Here is an 18,722-nt window from a genome sequence, read left to right as displayed (position 1 = left end):
ACTGAGCACTAGACTCTCAGACCAGGTTGTCTGGGTATACACGAGGGGGGGTGGCGAGAATAAACTAAAGCTAAGGATTGAATCTGCCACTTTACCAAGCATGAGACTAAATCAAAGCGAAAACAGAGGTGAGCGGCCAAATACATATGTTGATGCTTATCAATCACAATTGAAACAGGCCCTAGAATGAAACCTGACTTAGAGCTAATATGACCCCAAACACCCGCATTAAAGTTTTTCAAGGCCAAACACTTGAGCGGGGGTCAAATTGTATCTATGACTCCTCAGCGAAGCAATTGATGAGAATTATTACCTCCTTAGGAAAAGTAGAACCTGAGGGGCCATTTAAATGGCGAGGATACGCTAATTTAGTACCATTATGATGACCTAGCATTATTGATGATATCAAGGGCCTAATAATAGGCACCGGCATAAACACCACCTGGTTATGATAGCCGCATATGATCCCTTTGAGTCAAACAGGATGTCAAAACTGAAGCAAGTGACCGGATAGTATCATTATAAGCTCAGAGCAATCATCAAAGAACACCCCAAATGCGAATAAGACTCTTTGAGTTCTTTAGTGAAGATAAAGGTTCAAGATACAAGACACTTGCTCGAGAGAGGGCCATCAGCCGAGCAGAGGAGAGTGGCTTCTGATGCAACACTCTGTGCCCTCATGTAACCAGGTTTGCACATGCAAAGCCACAATATCAACACAAAATTGACATTTAAAGAATAAATCTCATGCTTTCAGCCATGTATTAAAAGGCAAAAGGATATTAACTTGAAGTCATATTGAGGAATTAACCTCCCTGCTTGACTCCTCCTAGCATATGCAACAGGGGCTGGGAATTTGAAGGACGGTAAAGATGTAAAACAAACTGTGGCTGTCCTTGTAGGATCAATAAATATGACACATGGCGATTGACATTTTAGGTTTAGAACTGAGCTTCAACATTGCTTTGATATTAAGGGTATTAAGCCCAATACAAAAAGGATCGAAATAAGACTAAATTTGCTAGAACTTTCTTGTAAAAAAAAAGGATCTTCATGGATTCTTTCCAGGTAGAGCAACGGAACAGGAAACAAAGCCAAAATAAAATAAATAAATAAAAATCAGAGAAACTGATTATCATAACATGATTCCAAGGTTAAAGATATGGGAAAAATGAAATCCAGAAGACATACGCCTAGATCAACTACCATGCTATCAGAGAAGAAACTAGAAAGAAGGAAATCACTCACAGGTTGAAATAACAGAGGGGAGGAATGGGGATGGTACCTTCTGTCGACGTACTCTTCTTGTCTACTTCCACGAGCCGACGAAAATTCCTTTGCAGTTCTCTGAGTGATGAACAAATGGCGGACTCCGGAGAGTGGGGAAAAGGGTTTCAAATCTGGGAATGGTGAAAGGAGTAGAAGGGGAGAAGATGAGATGGGGAAATCGGATTCCGATGATGGCCGCCGGAGCAGATGACCGTAGTCTTCTCTCTCTCTCTTCTCCTCTCTCTCTCTCTCTCTGATTTTTGCAAATGGAGGGGGATTTGGGTTTTATAAATGGGTTTTGGGTAAAAACCGAAATGGGTTTGGGCAGAGATGATGGTCTGTGGTGGTGGAGGGTTGGATCGGCGATGGGGTGGGAGTGGATTACAGAGGAGAGAAAAAAAAGGGCGAAATGGGTTTTGGAATGGGGTGATAGATTTGGCGTTTAATGGGGGTTGGGAAAAACAACGAGGTGGAGGAGAGGGTTTCGGTGGTGAAAAAAAAAGAAAGGGAAAAAGAAAAATGGGGTCTCCGGCAAGGTTGCCGGAGAAGACGAAGGTGGGGTTCGAATGGTGGAGAATGGTCGGAGTGGAGGAGGTTCGGCCGGATCTTGCGGTGGCTGGAAGTTGCAGAGGTTGGGGTCGGAGATGAGGCCGGCGGTGGAGAGATGGGGATGGAGGTGGAGGAGAAGAAATGGGGGGGGTTGTGGATGGCGGTTGGTGGAGGAGGCTTTGCCGGAGGAGTGGTGGTTGGCGGCGGCTCTTTCTCCCTCTCTCTGCTTCTTGAATTTTTCTTAAAAAAAAAAAAAACCGAGCCTTTCTCCTCCCCAAACCCTAGTGCGATCGAGACATATAAAGGAAAATGGGAAATCTCCCCCCCCTCCCATCCTCCCTGGACAACCGCCCCTAGTGGATTTTTTGACAATTTTTAACCCAAAAAGGGGGGTGGCTGATTGGAAAACAAGGGTAGAAATTTTCTTCTCTTCAAACGATCCTGACCATTTGATTTGATCCAAGGGCCATTAGGGTTTCCTTACACCCTAAGTATTGTTGGAATTCCAAAATCGCCCCTCCAAGGATGGCAAATTACCATTTTGCCAAACAAAATATCTTGTCTTTTTTGGAAAAAGGAGGGTGATATCCACACAACCATGCTTTGATAATTCACCCTACCACAACCCAGCTTTGATTATCGCACATACTTCGCCTGTCTTATTCTTCATTTTTCCCCCGATTGCCCTGAAATTTTGCAGGGGGATTCTTGAGAACACCAACAATCACTTGGGGAGTTTGTACCCACAAATACGCACAATAAGATGCTCGAAACTCAAGCCTTCTTCTCACTTTGAGCCCAGTCCTTCAGGAATTAATTTCGGGACATCTTGGGACTCGGAATTTGGGAATTTTATTCAATTTTAGGGACTTTAGGGTCCGGTCAAAATGGGGTGTCTACAGATGCCCCTCTTTGGCAGAGTGCGCTTGTCGCACGAAAGCCAATGCCAAGCAGACAACACATTTTGACTAGCCCAAGGTTTCAAACGGAAGGGATGCAAGGGGGGCGACGAGATGGATCGACGAGACAGATTCTCATCGAGAATGAATGATAAGATGAATTGACGAGACAGATTCTCGAACAAAAAACTGAGATGGACTCTCAAGGGATAGTGAGACAGACTCTCACAAATTGCAGAGTGGGATGATTAGACAGCCTCTAACTAAGCCACTCGGGGATTTGGAGATTATAAAGCGGAGTGATTAGACAGCATCATGATCACTCCTAAATTGGGATCTGAGAAGACAACATCTTGACAGATCAACAAAATGGAATGATTAGACAGCATCATGATCACTCCTAAATTAGGATCTGAGAAGACAGCATCTTGACAGATCAACAAAATGGAATGATTAGACAGCATCATGATCACTCCTAAATTAGGATCTGAGAAGACAGCATCTTGACAGATCAACAAAATGGAATGATTAGACAGCATCATGATCACTCCTAAATTAGGATCTGAGAAGACAGCATCTTGACAGATCAACAAAGCGGAATGATTGGACAGCATCATGATCATTCCTAAATTAGGATATGAGAAGACGGCATCTTGACAGACCGACAAAGCGGAATGATTAGACAGCATCATGATCATTCCTAAATTGGGATCTGAGAAGACAGCATCTTGACAGATCAACAAAATGGAATGATTAGACAGCATCATGATCACTCCTAAATTAGGATCTGAGAAGACAGCATCTTGATAGATCAACAAAATGGAATGATTAGACAACATCATGATCACTCCTAAATTAGGATATGAGAAGACAGCATCTTGACAGATCAATAAAGCGGAATGATTTGACAGCATCATGATCATTTCTAAATTAGGATCTGAGAAGACAGCATCTTGACAGATCAACAAAATGGAATGGTTAGTCAGCATCATGATCACTCCTAAATTAGGATATGAGAAGACAGCATCTTGACAGATCAACAAAGCGGAATGATTGGACAGCATCATGATCATTCCTAAATTAGGATCTGAGAAGACGGCATCTTGACAGATCAACAAAATGGAATGATTAGACAGCTATCATGATCAAACCGAAATTAGGATATGAGAAGACAGCATTTTGACAGATCAACAAAGCAGAATGATTAGACAATCATCATGACCATTCCCAAATTGAAAATTTGATTTGAAAAATGCGTTCAAGTTTTTTCAAATCCTGATTCGTTAAAACTGATATCTCAAACATCAATGCATGCTAGGTATCTTTTATGGTCTGACTTTCATCAAGACATAAAAGATGCCCCTAGTATAATTTCGCTTCCAGTTCAGGAGTCTTAACAAAACTCAAACAGATTCAAGCTTTCTTTTATGAAACTTGGGTTACAAAGATTTTGAAGGTACAAGAGACTGAATCTTGCTGAAAGGTCTACCACTTTTATGCCAATAGCAGGGCTCTGGGCCTCAAAGGCTTTCAAAATGCACAAGAGACTGATTCGGCCTGAAACACTTTCAATTTTCTACCAGCTATCAGAATTTCAGGTTACAATGGTTTTCAACTTCCAAGCAGACTGATTCTACTTGACACATCTTCAACCTCCTGCCTGCTGCAGGAATTTCAAATGGGCATGAGAGCTTGCCGCGCTTCTAGACCATGTAAAGGTCATTTCGCCTTCTGGAGATGCGACTTCATTTTCTGGTACCTGTTACCCCAGCTTTTGAAAGGATACTGGACCAAACAAGTCATTTTGGGACACACCTGACTCGACTGAGTACATGACTTTGACTTGACAAAGCATGACCTTGACAACTGCTTGACAAAGGACTTTTGGTGAGTACACAACCGAGTTACAAGACTGACTTTCAGGAAAGACTGAATCTGCTTCTTAATTTGATAAATATTTTAAGATGGTACAGCTTACCACTCTTGGAATTCTTTGAATACTGTGTTTTAAGGTGATTCCGCCTCTTTCTGGTATTTAGTCCTGGTTATTATACCCTTTGGGTTGCTCGGTTTTAACCCCCAGCTTAGGGGAATATCAAAGGAAGCCTTGCCGGCACCATTCAGACCTTGAAAGTGATGCCGATACAGGTATGAAAGTCTTGCCGGCTTCTGAAATTTGGTCCTTCACGACAAGTCACTACCATGACCAGATTGCCCTTTTGGGTTTTCAATCTAGCGGACCGCTTGCCTTAATTTTTGCCTGGACTGCCTGCCCTTGCAGGTTTTCCATCCAGCAGGCTCCGCACCCTGATTTTTGCCTAAGCTGCCCTTTCGGGTTTTCAGCTTAGCGAGTGAATGACCCTAACTTTTGCCTAAACCGCCCTTTTCGGGTTTTCAGTCTAGCAGGTCTAAGACTCCATTATTATATTATTTTTTTATTTCTCCACAAACCTTTGCCTTATCACATCGGGAGGACTTCTAGGTGGGTTAGGGTTTGAAAAAATTGGATCAGGGTGTTTGCATTGATTGGACCGAATCTGGACCCTTCCAGATAGCCTACGTACATCCAAAGAGTGAGGATCAGGTCCGCGTAGTTCGCCCATTGGGGACTTTGGGTTGAGATTGTTTTGATTTGACTTCTCTTTTCTTTTCTTTTTTGTTTTTGAAAGTTCTCTCTCTCTTTTTTTTTTTCAACAGCTTTGAAAGATTTGATTTCTTTTTTTTTTCTTTTCTTTTCAACAGCTTTGAAAGATTTGATTTCTTTTTTTTTCTTTTCTTTTCAACAGCTTTGAAAGATTTGACCAAACCAGACTTTGTCAGGTTGCCTACGTACCCGGTGGAAAGGGATCAGGTCATGGCGTAGTTCAGGCTTGCATCTTTTATGACGCAAGTCATAAAAGATGCCCCTGGTTTGAGGGTGACAAAGAAATTTTGATTTTACTTATCGGCTCAAAAGGTTTGCAAATGGTCTTTGACTTTTCCCCCCTTTTTTTTCAATTTGATTTTTGGATTTGAAGCTCAGATCGACCAAGGACGGCCTCCTAGTGTCTTAGGCATAATATTTTTTTAGCTGATCAAGGTTTGTGGGTTCTGTTAGTTTTTCACCATTTTGATCAAGGAGTCTCACGGCTTTTCCAGGCAGGACTTCATCGACAATGTAAGGACCTGACCAATTTGGTCTGAAGTTTCCTCAGGGATCATAGACCGGTGCCCTGTAGGATTTCAAAACGAGATCACCCTTCTGGAGATCTCTGATCTTCACCTTCTTGTTAAAGGCTTTCTCGATTCGACATTGATATCCCTGGACATGATACAGAGCTCTGAGCCTCTTCTCATCAATCATCTGTAACTCCTGATACCGGGCCCTTGCCCACTCTGATTCCGGCAAATTAGTTTCCATCATTACCCTTAACGAAGGAATTCTTAACTCAACTGGTAGGACCGCTTCCAACCCATACACCAGTGAATATGGCGTAGCTCCCGTAGAGGCCCTGATCGACGTTCTGTAAGCCCATAAAGCATATGGTAGCTTATTTGACCAGTCCCTGTACGTCTCTATCATCTTGCTGATGATGGTTTTGATGTTCTTGTTTGTGGCTTCGACGGCTCCATTTGTCTGAGGCCTGTATGGTGAGGACTTGTGATGCTTGATCTTGAACTCCTCACATAGGTGCACCACTTCTTTCTTGAAGTGTGATCCATTGTCTGAGATCAGCTCATGCGGCACCCCATATCTGCAGATGATATTTGTCCGAATGAATTTGGCAACTGAGGCTGAAGTCAGCGCTGCGAAGGATGCGGCTTCGATCCACTTAGTGAAGTAATCGATGGCTATCAGGATGTACTCATGCCCACTTGAAGATTTCGGAAACACCTTTTCAATAATATCGATTCCCCAGACTGAAAACGGCCACGGCGAAGTTAGGGAATGTAACTCAGAATGCGGCACATGAATGAGGTTGGCATAAACCTGACATTTATGACACTTCTTCACGAATGCAAAGCAGTCAGCCTCCATGGTTGGCCACTAGTACCCAAGTCTCAGGATCTTTCTCGATAGCATCTTCCCGTTCATGTGAGGCCCACAGACTCCTTCATGCGTCTGCTCTATGAGATCAGCTGCTCGATCTTCATCTACACAAAGAAGCTGGATTCCATCAAATGACCTCCTGAAGAGCTCATTGCCACAGATAATGAAGTTAGCCGCCAACTTCTGGAGAGACCTCCGTTCTTTTCCTGACGCTTCAGGGGGGTGCCCTTGGCTTAAAATGAGATTCTTTATATCAGTGTACCAGCGCTTTCCATCTGGACATCGGGCTGCTATCTCTATAGCGTTCACATGCGTTGGAGCCCATTGTAACCGCACTGCTAGGGGCTGAACTTCCATTGATGTAGAGATGTCTAACATTGAGGCTAATGTAGCCAAAGCGTCCGCGAAATGATTTCTTGTCCTCGACAGATGAGTGAATGTAACATTCTTGAATCTCTTGACAAGAGAATCCAGATACGTGTGATACGGGATCAATCTATCCTTTTTTGTTTTCCATTGACCATTGATCTGACAAATGATCAAGATTGAATCCCCAAAAACATCTATATCTTGAATATGCAAAGCCAAGGCTGCTTCGAGACCAGCAATGCAAGCCTCATATTCGGCCTCATTGTTGGTACACTTGAACTGCAATTTGATGGATACGAGGATGTACTCTTTCTTCGGAGATATCAACACTGCCCCAACCCCTTGACCTCGGTTGTTCACAGCACCAACAAAATACATCAACCATCTGGTGCTTTGGACCTCATCTTCTACAACCATGATCTCTTCATCAGGAAAATCTGCCGTCAGAACTGCATTCTCATCTACAGGCGCATCAGCCAACTGCTCAGCTATCACACGCCCTTTAACTGATTTCTGGGTCACATAGGCAATATCGAATTCAGACAATAGCAGCAACCATCTGGATGTTCTCCCACTGAGGGCGGGCTTCTCGAACAAGTATTTCAACGGATCCATCCGTGAGAGTAAGAGAACCTTGTTCGATAACAGGTAATGCCTAAGCCTCTGAGTTGCCCAAACCAGGGCCAGACAAGTCTTTTCCAAGATAGAATATTTCATTTCGTACTCTAGCATCTTCTTGCTGATGTAGTAGATAGGCTTTTCTTTCTTCGACTCAGGGTCTTGCTGGGCTAACATGCAACCCATAGCTGTGTCAGTGACAGATAGGTACAGCAACAGTGGCTGGTCCGGAATAACTGGTGACAAGACAGGAGACAGAGTTAAACATTGCTTGACTTTCTCAAATGCTTCCTGACACTCATCATTCCACTTCTTTAGAGAATTTTTCTTCAGCAGCTTGAAGATGGGCTCACACGTCATTGTGAACTGATTTATGAACCTTCTTAGGTACTGAACCTTTCCCAGAAAACTACGGATCTGCTTTTCGGTCCTCGGCGGCTCCATCTCTTGGATTGCTTTGATCTTTTGAGGATCTACCTCGATCCCTCTTTCGCTGACCATGAATCCCAACAACTTCCCTGAAGTGACCCCGAATACACACTTGCTCGTGTTCAAGCGAAGCTTATACTTCCGGATCCTTTCAAAAAACTTCCTCAGGACCACGGCATGCTCTGGTCGAGTCTTGGATTTAACAATCATGTCATCGATGTAAACTTCGACCTCTTTGTGAATCATGTCATGCAATAAGGTGGTAGCCGCCCTTTGATAGGTTGCCCCATCATTCTTCAGCCCAAATGGCATCACTCTGTAGCAATACGTTCCCCATGGAGTGGTGAACGCAGTTTTTATCATGTCCTCAGGGGCCATCTTGATCTGATTATATCTGGAAAACCCATCCATAAAGGATAACAAAGCATGACCAGCTGTATTATCCACCAGGAGATCAATGTTCGGCAAAGGAAAGTCATCCTTAGGACTCGCCTTGTTCAAATCTCTGAAATCCACGCACATTCTGACTTTTCCGTCTTTCTTGGGCACCGGTACTATGTTAGCCAGCCATTCTGGGTATTCAACCACTTGAATGAAGCCCACATCTAATAGCTTTTTGACTTCATCACGGACTTTCAATTCCCATTCTGGTTTTAATTTTCAAAGTTTTTGCTTTTTGGGCTTGGCACCTGGGATTAGAGGAAGACGATGTTGGACGATGTCTTCGCTTAATCCCGGCATGTCATCATAGGACCAAGCAAAAACTTCTTTGTATTCTTTAAGCAAAGTGATTAATTCGTTACGCTCCTCCGGGGATAACGTTTTGCCAATCCGTATTTCCCGGATTAAGGTTTCATCCCCTATGTTGACGGTTTCAATTTCTTCTTCAAGTGGTTTAGCTCGACGCTGCTCCTCCTGAGTAATCATGTGTTTGATCTCAGGGGGAGTTTCGTCGGCATCCTCATAAGAGGGGGAGTTTTGATCATTGTTATTAGTTTGATCAATTTGAGAAGCAGAAATAGAGACAGGAAGATACTGAAACGAGTCCTTTATTTCATTCATAGAATCAAAAATTACATTGTTGATCAATTGGCCCACAGCAGGCTTTACAGTATGCTCAAAAGAAATGTTTGTATCGCCAACTGAAATGTTGACACCTGACTCAACTGGACTATGTATAGACTTTGTAGTATATGTGGTATATTCTATAACAGACTCATCTTTATAGACAGCATCTATACCGGAGGACTCGCCGTCTACACCAGGAATGTCTAAGCTTCCTAAGGTACCTGCATCCAAAGAATTGTTAGAAATAATAGACTTTATATTTGACTCGGAAATAGACACATATTTAGAAACTTTAGACTCTTTTGGAAGACCATGACCATACTGAAGAACCAAATGAGGAATGACCTGAGAGGTCCAGTTATCAAGGGGTACCCAGCTGGGGTAATTCGGCTCTTAGGGTTCAGGATGCGCGCATCTTCTCCGATCATGGCAATGACCGGTGCCTCAACCTCGAAGAGGGAGTCTAGAAGGTGCGGCTCTAAGTTCTTAGCCCAATCAGATTCCTGTTTTTCGACAGCTGTAATCTGCCCATGGAAGTACTCATCCGGCAATTCATCAGCGAAAAAGATTTCAAAACCTGGTAGCTCGTTCCCAGACTCATCAAAGCACGGCTCGGAAAAACCACAGAACGGGCGATCAGCTCCTTCTTTCCAGTACCTACCATTCATCAACAGACTGAACGGTCCCATAGGCAGCTCTAGGCCCCGACGACGCAGCTCTGCCCACTTCAGCATGTACTGCTTTCTTTCCCTGATCTCTTTTCTGGTGGGTTCATATCCTAACCCAAATAGATTGTTCGCGACCTTCAGCTCCGGCTACTCAATTAAACCTTGCAGATTTCTCCCTAGACCAGTTCCAAGAATATACCCATATTTGCGCATTATTCGTGCTACCTGCGCATTTGTACTGGACATAAACAAAATTTCTTCGTTCATAGCTTCTTCCATAGTAATGGTTGAAACTTCAAGTGAAAACCCAGTCAGACTGACATCTATGGTGCTTGAACCAATCTGCTCTTGGGAAATCTGCCCAAGATCTGGTTCTGGGTCCCCTCTAACTCTGATAATTCTGTTATTCTTGATGAACTTGAGCTTCTGATGGACAGTGGAAGGAACCACTCCGACTTTGTGAAGCCAAGGTCGGCCGAGAAGGAGAAAGAAGGAGGTCTTGATATCCAGAACTTGGAATTCTATGTCAAACATTTCACCTCCAATCTCAATTTCGGTGACCAAAGTTCCAATGACATCCCTTCTGGTCCCATCGTAAGCCAGTATCCCATGCTCTGACGGAATGTATTCATCTGGCCCAAACCCCAAGGCAGTAGCGGTGCTCAAAGGACACACATTCAGAGCTGACCTGTTGTCAACCAAAACCTCTGGCACTTTCTTCTTATTGCACATGACGGTAATTTTGAGAGATTTTGTATGATTCTTACCCTCCGGAGTCAGATCTTCATCCGAAAAGGACACGGTCATAGCTGCTCTGGCCATAGATACTAATCCAACCAGCTCATCAGGGGTTATATCAACGGACACCTGTGCTGTATTCAATTCGCGAAGTAGGACCTGCCGGTGCTTAGGGGACCTGACGGCACATATACGAGAATGGTCCAGAACAACTTCTTCAGTAAGAATGGCATAAACATTTGGAGGAGGCATAGCATGCGTCGGCAATGGATTCCTGGTGACACTAGGAAGAGATTCCACCGCAATTTCTTTTGCCTCGATCTTATCCTGGATCTTATGCCTTAGTGCCATACATCTGTCGGTCAAATGCCCAACACTCTGGTGATATTCGCAGTACTGATCTTTTCTCCAATATTTCGGGAGAGGATTTGGGGCTTCCCGGGGTTCTAGTAGAGTGATCTTCTTGTCCCTCAACAACTTTTTGAGAGCCACAGATAGGGAATAGGGTAAAGGAGTGAATTGTCTGGCCTCATTTCTCTCCGGACGAACTCCTCCGGGACCTTCTCTCCTAACTGGACAGGAGTATTCACATTGTTAACTTCCTTCGGAGGCGCTATAGGCCTTTTTCCCTCTCTGATATCTGAAGTGGAGGTCCTAGTTCTCAGGCCGCCCTTAGCCAATATGTCTTCGATTCTCGTCCCGGTCTTGATCAGGTGATCAAAGTCATTGAAGTACTGGATTGACATATGAGGAAAGTAAAAGGGGGAAAGATTCTTGACGGCAATCTTGATAAGATCGTCATCCGGTAACTTGTGGGTCATTTGTGCTGCCTTTCTCCTCCATCGCCGAATGAAGGAAGTAAAGGTCTCATTGGGTCCCTGCTTCAGCGATTTCAAGTCTCTTTTTGTCACGTCAATCCCCTCTTCCATGGAGAATTGCTGGACAAACTTGTTAGCTACACCTTCAAGGGTCCGGACCTCTTCTGGCTTCAGATGCAGAAACCACTTCTTGGCTGTACCGGTTAACGTTCTAGGGAACACCAGAGCACATGAATTCAGACATATCCAACTTTTTAGGACCTTGGCACTTCATGGTTTCCATATCCCGGGTCAGCTTCTCAATTTGGTTAGCCAATCCATGTGCCTTATCAGGATTTCCCAGGTTAGGAAGACAGTTCTCTTCCGCGTACTGGCCCTCATCAAAGTCTTCGAATTCAGGTAATACAGCTGGCCTAGGAGAAACAAGAGGGACGGAAGCTAAAATTGGAGGCTGCTGATGGGCCGGGTCTTTAGAGGTAGAAAGACGATCATTTTTCAGGAGGGCTATATCATCCTTCATGGCACTCAACTGAAGAAGAATAGCCTTCATCATCTCATTCGTATCAGGACTGTTGTTTCCGGTCCCTTCCATTGATTCAGATGCAAGTGGAATGGGTGAAAGAACTTCTGGAAGACCAAGGAGAAGTGGCGCAGGAGAAGTAAAGGATTCTGGGGAAAAAGAAAGTCTATTCAGCCTGGAATCTGAAGACTGACGGGACCAGGCCGATTTTGAATTGACTTTCTTGGGAGCAATGATGTCCCGCTAAGACTCCTGAATGGAAGTTAATAAGTTAGATTGCACATTTGATAATTGAGATGGAACACTTCACACAAATTCAAGACGAGAGAAATAGAAAAGAACACATTTTCATTGATCACAAATCAAACTGTAGTTACGATTGATAAAACATGTCACTTTTAATTACAAGTAAATGGAACCAAGAGAGCGTTATGAAACTTGAAATTAAAATGACAATTGTATGAAAAATGGTCTTCAGTGCTCCATGATCCGAGCTCTCTTTCCCGCAGGCTCTTCTGGTAACTCCTTCCGTTGGACTTTAGATGATAGGGCAAATCTCTTATTTGTAACCTTGTTTCGCCAAGCAGCTACAATAGACTTTATGAGACCGGGAGTAAGCTTTTCGCAAGGAGGAGGGGTTACAAATTCGGGAGGACATGGATTTCCTGTGATCTGGTAAAGCAGACGAGTGGGTGCATAAAAGGTTGACTTTTCCAAACCCATAAGATACACAAATGGATGTGGGTAAGTGCTAGTGATAACGTGTAAGCATGAATGACTCACCCCGTGAAATTGATCCTTCTCCACGTGCTGTAACCAATTACACCACTCATCAATGGATTGTAGTTGGTTGGCCATTGGTTGCCAGGATGGGGAATTTTTCAGGGTGTACTTGTCGCGGCATTTTGGCTTGAGGATAGTGAGTTTTTCACAAAGCCAAACATATAACAATTTGGCACACCCATAGAAACTATTTTGAACCTTTTGATGGTCAATCCGGTCTAGTCCAGAAAAGGTTTCTGCCAACATAAGAGGAACAGGATTCCTTCCTTTGTTTACTTGGTCTATTACACCAAGCAAAGCCAACGGGGCGGCACGGGAGTCTCCACGAATGACATGACGCGCAAGAACTCCAAAGATTAAGGCATTACGCCGACAAGTCTGAAAATGGGAGTTAGTAGGGTCAATGTTCTTCGAAAAAAGTTTAATGAGATCATAAACTTCCACGTATGTGCCCTTCAAACAAGGTAGAGCATCAACATTATCATTTTTGAATAGTCCACAGAAGAGGGAAGGGGAGTCCATGCTTGAGGGTCGAATCCAAAGTCCTTCAGGTGGGATTTCTAACAGGGCGCACCAATCTTCAAAGATTGGACAGAATTCGAAAGGACCAAATCGGAAAACATGAAGGGTGTGATCCTAGAATTTTGCAGCTGCTTGGAGAAATTTCCAATTCACGTCGGATACGCTCCAATAATTGAATGTGCTTATAAATCGATCAACCATGCTCCTTTCATACTCACGCGGGAGAGCTTTGGTAGCCTCACTATTCCAATCCTTTAATACATTATTTGACATGGTTAAACCTAACATAAAGATATGATAAGATTATTAGAAAATGAAGATAACCTGGTATAAATAAATGACAAGGATAAATCACAGGGGAAGGATACAATCGACGACCCAGAATTTTTCATCACTGATCAAGGATGATCAGCAAATCAGAAAGGTAGACCATGGCCACTTTGTTCAGTAAGGGTTCTCAGGTATATTCTCTCAATTCATTAAAGCCAAGCTCGATCAGTCTCCTTCATGCCTTTGTCTTTGCGCAGATATGAGCTCATAAATTCGAAAAAGGAGCTTTCTTCTATATATTTACATATTCAGGAATAATGTTGGAATGAAGTCATTTAACCTGTTGGAGGTTAAGACATTCCTCATATCTTCTTGAGAAGTCTGGATGTGTTCATAACTTGTGCATACCATCTTATTTTAGGTTATGGATTTGTTCTTCATCTTGTTTAGACTATAAACTAGATCTGTTTCTTTGGTTCTTCCAATGGTTGACTATGGTTATTTTAGTTTCGTTGAGTTGTTGGGATAAGCTAAAAGGTTGAAGCAAGTGAAGTAGGGATTATCATTGAAGTATGGCGATGACGGAATGTTTCTTGAGCCAACCCCTTGCCCTTCCTATCATTTCCCCATCTTAGGGTCTTTACAGGGTTTGAGGGGTTTCCTTTCTCCTTGCCCTTCCTCGAGATTCCATCAATTTTGGGAACACTTCTCTCGGGTTTAGGCGACGATGGACGGAAACCTCCTGAGCTAAACCCCATTTTCAATGAAAAGGGATAAACAAAAACACATAAAAATCAAATAACCAAAAATCCAAAAACAACAAAAAATATCAAAAAACACTCAAAGCGTATTTCGAAAAGTTGAGTCGAACTACGTTGGCTTGATCCCTTTCCACAGGGTACGTAGGCAGCTAGGGACCGGCATCCCAAGTCTAGTCAAACTTTTCTAAAAAATCTTTCAAACATTTTAAACAAAACCGTTTCAAATCTTTTAAAGCAAAAACAAAGAAACTAAAAAAATTCAAAAACTAAAAAATGGGCAAGGATTGTGATTGCCAGATCACTCGGAGCCTTCTTTTCATTTCATTTCTGATTTTGATCGTGGTTTTTCAGTTTTATCGGTTTTTCGACGTTTTATTGGGTTTTGGGATGGGCGATGACGTAGCATGGCCCCTTCACAGGGATTGTCCTCGCTGAGCTCAACGATAGGCTATGACGATCGTGAGACTTGTCCGATCTTTAGTGGATCAGGATCGCTGAGCTTGATTCCTTAGAATCGCTCCCTGAGCCTATCGTATGTTCCCTTTTCTTTTTCCTGGTATGTTTGGTCTTTACATACCGTTGATTTTTCGATTCCTTTCTTTCCTTACATCTTTTAACTTATTGTGTGTTTGTTTTTGCTTTTTTATGTATTACTTTTAGCTTGTTTACCCTTTTCTAGTATGTGATTGATTACTATTTTCTTAGCATTATCTCTTGTATAGGCTCGCATGCGAGTGTGTTTATTCTATTGCTTTGGTAGTTTACTGTTGTCCTTATTTGTCCTCCCACATGCTTAGTTGTAGCATTTATTCATTCATCTTATCTTGATTATCTGCTTAGATGTAGCTCTTTACTATTTTTTCTGATTATCTCATCTTATCTGTCATTATCTGCTTAGCTGTAGCTTTGCGTGCGGATGTTACTGCTTTCCTAGATGTGATGAGTTAGGATTAGATGCGGTGAGTTAGGCTTTGGATGTTTATTTTCTTTTGCCAATCCCCGGGTCATGCATGCTTAGATAGACATTTTCTCGGGGATACTCGTTCCCATTTTACATGATTTTAACCCAAAACTCTTCAAAATCAATTAAAAATGGCATAAGAGACCAAGTGCTTGCACTTCGGCGAATTGGGGTGCTCTTCGGATCTTCCTCATTCGCCACCAGGCACGGACTTTTGTATCTCTGGTTATCCGTTGCGACATAGTATTTCATGGGATCTAAGACCGACTTCCTTGGATGGCGACTCTTTCTTTGCTTCTAGTACGTCTTGGTTTTGAGGCTTTTGTCTCCGGATCAAGAGGTATCTCATTTATATCGCTACTCATGCTGTGAGTGGCACCATTTCGAGAGTTCCTTGGTAGAGATCTCCTTCACATTGTGGAGATCTTAGAGGATTGACGGGGATCTCGTATCCTCGTCACCTTCCTCGGGATTAGGTCCACAACTGGTGAAGAATCGGGCAGCGTGACCGCGCTTGTTTGATGAGGAGGCTTCAAAGATTGCCTAAATTTCGGCAGAACCACAGCACTATATTGAGAATAGGGCTTGGGTTCTCGCAGCGCTACCGCGCTGTATTCAAGAGGAGACTCGGTGGCTACGGAGAAATCGGCGACACAACGGTGCTGTATAGCCGAATTGCCTCTAAGTTTACCGAGATTTCAACAGAACAACGGCGCTACTATGGAAAAGTAGCTCCTAGTTCTTCGAAATTCGACAGAACAACGGCGTAAAAAAGAAAAAGACACTATGAACCTTCAAAAATTCGGTGGACTGCCGACATCCGAAAAGAACTACCCAGTGTTTCTAAAAAAACTAGGGTTTCTGACTGATTTTCCGCAGGGGTTTAGGGTTTGAACAGGGGAGAAATACACCAAAAAAAGGTGTATACACCTAGAGGGAGAGAGAGAGCTAAGGTGTAAAATAACCTTACGGGGGTAAAAAATATCTGGTTTCGACCAGAATTCGTCTGGGACGAATTTTGGGATGACATCACCTATAAATATCTGGGTGATGTCGTCCTCGGTCGCCGCGATAGTTCGTCTCTTCTCCGTTTTGTTCTATAGTGGTTTCGTCTCTTATCGAAATGTTCGATCGTTCATATCTCTTCCGATTGGACTCCGATTTGCACGTTGTAGACACCTCATTTTGACCGAACCCCTATTCACTTGGTTTGATTAAATACCCTAGTTAACTAGTGATCTAGTGTCCCAAATTATACCCTAGAGTAGGTTAAGATCCCATTTAGGTCCCTCTAAAATTTTGTCAAGATCCGTCGAGGTTTGCCTAGCAGATGAGTGTAGTTTATAATGTAGTGTAGAATAGGGGCGTGTATTATCCAGGCTAGGGGGTGATTGATTTGCAGTGAAAGGGTTGTCCATGGACAACTAAAAGGCCCAAATTTTATTTCCTTAATTTTCATTTAATCAATTTCCATGGACCACCCTGTTAAGCTCAAAACAAGGTTAAACATATGCTAAAGAAGGGTGTCCAAGTAGCTTGACGAGGATAAAAATTAGGGCAAATGTCTATAAATAAGTGGCTTGGGGTTTCATTTATGCTAATTTTAGGGCTCATTAGCAAACCCTAGCAAAGAGAAAGAGAGAGCATTTAGGAAAAAAACTATTTTCCTCTTTTCACCGAAACCCTAACCCTTCCTTCCTCTTCTCCGATCAACCTCGCCGGAGCTTCGGCCAAGCTCTGGCCATTTCTTCTTCATCAGATCGCTATGTTCCTCTCCCTCTGCAAGATTATTTCCTTCTTCTAAGCTTTACACCTCTGTATTCTCAACTTAAACCCTAACTCCGAAACGTAGATCCAAATGCTCAAATCCTAATTTTAGTTTTTTTTCTTCTCCCTTAGAAATCCTAAGCCAAGCCATTTTAATCTAGACTCTATCAATTTCCTTTGCAATTGAGAAGGAGGAGGAGAAAAAAAAGATTGAAAAACAGTAAAAGCTCGAAAATAAGCAGATTTGAAAAAGAAAACTACGTGATTGTGCTGAACTGAAAGACCCGGTATCCTCTTGTGCAAATCCATTGCATTCCTTGGAATTGTAGTGTTTCTACTTCAATTTCAGCCTTAATTGGATCTCCTCAAGCAAAGGTTGGATTTTTCATCAGGTAAGAATTTGTGGTTTATGTTCTTCCTTTATCTGTGTCCCTCGAGGTATGGGGGATTTCCTTCATTTCTTATATTTCTTAAGATAAGTATTTGTTTATGCATAAAGTAAAAATGATATAGCCCCTCTTCATGCAAACTTTACATTTTTTTTATATATTAGATAGCTTTAAATCCTTGGTGTGGGAGTTAAAAAAAAGCATTTTAATGTTTTGTTGAGCGTCTGCTCTTCATGATGGTTGTGTCACAATTGAATAGAAAATAAAGGGTCGGGAAAGCAATTAAAATTCCAAGTTTTGTTTTATTTGTGAAATTTCACTCAGGCATTTATAAAAGGTAATGAGTTGGTGCAGATATTACAACAAGATAGAGAAAACATTTTTTTTTAAAGTAATATCAGGCCAAATTCTGTTCTCTTCATGTGGCATTATGGATGGAACTATTCAAACACAAGCCTTTTGATGCTAGAGCTGTAATGGGCTTTGGCATACTTAATGGGATCTTTATTTGACTTTTGAATCTTAGTTTGGGTTTCAACTCTGTTGGCATTTATCAGATGACAAAGCTGGTAATCACTCCTTGTATTGTTCTTCTAGAAACACTATTCTTCAGGAAAATATTTAGTCGGACTATCCAGTTCTCACTTGTCATCCTTCTTTTAGGTGTTGGCAATGCCACTGTGACGAACCTACAGCTCAATGTTCTGGGTTCTGTCTTATCTCTCCTTGTAGTTGTTACAACCTGCATTGCTCAAATTATGACAAACATTATCCAGAAGTGGTTTAAGGTCTCTTCCACCCAACTCTTATATCAATCTTTCCCCTATCAAGGAATGACCTTGTTCATCACTGGTCCATTTCTCGATGGACTTTTGACAAATCAAAATGTTTTTGCCTTCAGGTATACACCTCAAGTGCAAGTTTTCATTGTGTTGTCGTGCCTTATCCATGTTTGTGTTAACTTTAGTACTTTTCTCCTAATTGGAAAAACATCGCCTGTCACTTATCATGTCCTGTCGAGATGCCTTAATTCCTATACGATCCAAGCCATTTTTTTTCATTTGGTTATAGTGTAAGCCCAAGGGTTTCCATGAGTTCAAACATTCACCTTACCCTATTATTTTGATGCTAGTAAACTAAATTGATTAGCATTTATGGACTAATGTGTTGCTTTGAGGTATTTTGTTATATACAGGAATTTCATGTCATAATCGCCATTACACAACTTATTTCAATACATGGCTTGTGGATCAAGGATCAAAGGACCCAAGAGCTTGCACCTACATTGGATACA

The 18,722-nt window shown here is 42.4% G+C and overlaps 1 pseudogene; it reads left to right on the top strand.

The window, feature by feature from the left end:
* Window positions 1–13,711: 13,711 nt before the first annotated feature.
* LOC143858251 (UDP-xylose transporter 3 pseudogene) lies at window positions 13,712–18,504 on the top strand (annotated as a pseudogene).
* The last annotated feature ends 218 nt before the right edge of the window (window positions 18,505–18,722 follow it).

This window comes from Tasmannia lanceolata, unplaced genomic scaffold (genome assembly GCF_043159265.1).
Source record: "Tasmannia lanceolata isolate RefF3 unplaced genomic scaffold, GAP_Taslan_0.1 ptg000025l, whole genome shotgun sequence".
In the NCBI taxonomy this organism is placed as follows: domain Eukaryota; kingdom Viridiplantae; phylum Streptophyta; class Magnoliopsida; order Canellales; family Winteraceae; genus Tasmannia; species Tasmannia lanceolata.
This window is presented reverse-complemented; position numbering and strand designations above follow the sequence as displayed.